This window comes from Cynoglossus semilaevis, chromosome 16 (genome assembly GCF_000523025.1).
Source record: "Cynoglossus semilaevis isolate Cse_v1.0 chromosome 16, Cse_v1.0, whole genome shotgun sequence".
Classification (NCBI taxonomy): domain Eukaryota; kingdom Metazoa; phylum Chordata; class Actinopteri; order Pleuronectiformes; family Cynoglossidae; genus Cynoglossus; species Cynoglossus semilaevis.
The window spans coordinates 18,244,731-18,248,094 of record NC_024322.1 but is presented as its reverse complement, the minus strand read 5'-3'; the positions used below and the strand labels follow the sequence as shown (position 1 = coordinate 18,248,094).

At 41.2% G+C, this 3,364-nt stretch overlaps 1 long non-coding RNA gene across 1 annotated transcript in view; it reads right to left on the bottom strand.

The window, feature by feature from the left end:
• Positions 1 to 267: 267 nt before the first annotated feature.
• Positions 268 to 3,364, bottom strand: part of LOC112488352 (uncharacterized) — a 3,731-nt gene continuing 634 nt past the window's right edge. Inside the window, exons 2-3 of the long non-coding RNA XR_003052326.1 lie at positions 2,445 to 2,861; positions 268 to 1,570 (exon numbers count right to left, since the gene is read on the bottom strand). This is a non-coding gene — a long non-coding RNA (uncharacterized LOC112488352). The remainder of the gene's footprint in view (positions 1,571 to 2,444; positions 2,862 to 3,364) is intronic.

The window sequence follows — 3,364 nt, the reverse complement described above, 5'->3', positions numbered from 1 at the left end:
TTTGATCACAGTAGAATCCTATACCAACACACCCTTTTGATCATAACATTTTCCATTTGTGACCGAAAAATGACAAGCTAAATTGGTTTGTGCTGAAAATTTCCTTCCAAAAAATCCCCAAAGTTTTCAAAAAGTCTGTAATTTGATGAGAAACATGCAGAAAACATACAATTTTCATCAATTTTCAACATCTGACAAAATGTACACGCTAAATTAGGCTTTTCCTGAGAAATTGTAAAATCTAAAGAAATTCCCCAAATGCTCTAAATTGCAACGCAATAGTTTGACTAAAAATATGTAATTTAGTGATTTTTATGCCTAAAATTTAGGAAAAAAGAAAAAAATCTTTACATAAAATTTTACATTTTTCTTCAATTTGTTGTTATTTTTGATTGATTTGATTGATATTTTTGATCATACATAGAAGAGACAATTACACAACGAATGAAATCACTCTAAACCAGTGCACCGAGCAGGAAGAAGAACCGATATTTAGTAATGTACCTGACAGAAAACACAACATTGCCATCACACAACACATGACGTAGACCACTTCACCTACGTCAACATTTCAGTGCACTGACCGTGACACTCACACAACTGCTCTGGCCCCACAGTCACGGCAGACCGGGCTCAGACAACTCAATTCGCCAATAACGTAATAAAAGTTCTTACCTTTAGAAGTTGTCTTTTCTTGACGTTCTTCATTGTCAACTCCAGGCGTCCTCAGGGGTACACTGTGGACATCAGGGGTACTCCGTGGACATCAGCGGTACTCCGTGGACATCAGCGGTACTTCGTGGACATCAGGGGTACTGCAGACAGCCTCTTCGGTCCCATAGTTGTCTTCTCCATAGAGTTGTTGTTGTTTTCAAATGTATTTTTAAAGGTCCTTATTTGCGATACAGCTTTAATCCTGACGCTTCTTTTCCCTGTTGTTTTACGCGCATAAACAATATGACGGATCACGAATCGGATCCGAATACAGCGTCCTATTTCAATTCGTTCGTAGACAAAACGATCTCGGATCAGTAACGTCGATCTTCCCGTTCACTAATCCACAACGCGTTGATATCTGCTGTCAATCATTACGATCGATATCATGGCGAACTCTTCCAAACGACGTTTAACAGACGATCTTCAGACCTCGTTTGGTGTAAACAAACTTTGTTTGGTTCTGATTAGCTAATAGGAGGCGGCAGGTGCGCCGAGTGCTGCATTCAGGGGCTGTAGGAGAAGAGGCTACCTAACGCGGCTCGCGTCTGGATTTGAGTTCTGGGGGGATAATCAACAAATCACCAAATCTTTGGCTTTTTCTGAACGTCTTTCTCCATCGGCCACACTCCACTTTTCATTTCTGTCTGACGGCCTCTCTAACTGCCTCCCCCGCCTCCCCCAGCCCACAGACAGAACGTCATCTTCACTTGTAAATCTTGTTTCCCGTCCACTGAGGCTGGAGCCGCCTGTAGCTGTATGCAGAGTGATGGATGACACAATATTGAGCCACTGTAAAGTTGTGACTCAGATCTAGGGTTCTCATAAAAATGGGGGAGGAGGGGGGCTCTGTAGCCTGTGGGGGGGGAGAGAGGGAGAGAGGGGTGAGAATGAGATGAAGACAAAAAAAGACAGAATTTATTCAGAGCTGGAGAAACATCGGAGGATAAAGAGAAATGAGGAGAATTCTGGGTAAATGTGTGGACGTGAATAATACGGTCGTTATAATGAATCAAAAAAACACATCATTTGTCTAAGTTAGCGTGATATATTAGAATATATATGTATAAATATATATATGACCAGTATCAGCGACATGTTTCTTTTATAGTCAGTAATAGAGAAAAGCAGAAATATAACGATGTTTATATTTATATTTAAAACAACAAACCGAGTGGAAAAAAAAAAGTTTTTTTTCTAGATCTGGATTTCGGTGATTAGTGAAGCGTCGGGCAGAACCATTTGGAAACAGATCAGGAACTAATGACTGTTAGCATCGGTGGAACGTGTTAGCACGCCACCTGTTGGTGATGTTAGTGTTGACATATTTCAATCACTTCAATATTTTTACAATATTCAAATGTACTGTGAAGTACAGTTACTGTTGAATTGTTGCCACATTTGAATCCAGTTTCTTGGAAACTGTTCTTGGACTCAGAAATATATATGTACCCCCCACCGTGGACCCCTGAAAGACCGGGGCTGTATTCTATTCTAAACCCCAGAGTCGTCGTGGTTCTACACGTCGCCATCAGGTGGAAATCTGGTTCTTTTTTTTTGTCCCTAAATGTTCCACTGTATTCTTCAGCTGTCGACGAACTAAAGCACGGGGTTTTTATCAAAGCTTTTCTGCTAAAAGCTTCTGCCCACTGAGTAGACACGGCACAAAGTACAGCCGCCAAATTGGTTTAGAAGCAGAGTTTAAATCAGAATGAGGTGTTTTTTTTTACCGCTGCACAGTCGGCTTCCTCAGGTCGGAGCAGTTGTTGCTCAAAATCACCAGCTGCCACTCACTGCTGCATGCTGGGAAGGGATTAAAGAGAAACAGAAATACACACAAAATGCACTCTGTCTGACACACACACACACACACACAGAGACCCATCATGCTGTGCAGGAGACGTTCAGGGTCTGGTAACCTTCTTTTAACAGCAGGAAGTGGGCGCCCTTCTCCTGGCCGGTCTCTCTCTCTCTCTCTCTCTCTCTCTCTCTCTCTCTGCTCCGTCTGTACAGACTGACTGCTGCTCCAGGAGACAGACCGCTGAGAGACACAGGTTTGAATGTGTTTTCAGGACCTGAAAGAGTCAGGTGTTGTCATGCTGGTTGAAACGTTTCCTGTCAAGGGTTTGGTTTTTTTTCAGCAAGTCCTGAGAAAGAAAAAAAAACAAAAACTGAAAATATAAACAGAAACATTTTTAAATTTTTGTTAAGTAGCGTTCATGTTTTAAAACGCAGTTATTTTTCCAGAGAACACACTTTTCCTTTTTTTATAGTAATAAATTATAGCAAATCATGAATTTTTCAAAAATGTTTTGTATGTATTTTTTGGTAGTTTTTGTTACAATTGCAGGGCAAAATTTAAGTCATATTCGGTGGACTCAGATTAGAGATTAGAGATTACAGATTAGAGATTACAGATTACAGATTCCTGGTTCTCGTGGCCTCCACTCCCTGCACCAGCTTCTCTTCACGGCTTGTTAAAATTACACACACACACACACGGAGACATGTGTGTGTGTGTGATTTATCCGTCACCCTCCATCAGGTAATGAATAATACAGCAGTCTGTCAGCAGACCAATAAGATCACTCCGCCCTGGACCGCTGTCAAACTTTCAACACTGGGAAAGAAACGCAAAAAGGAGGAAAAT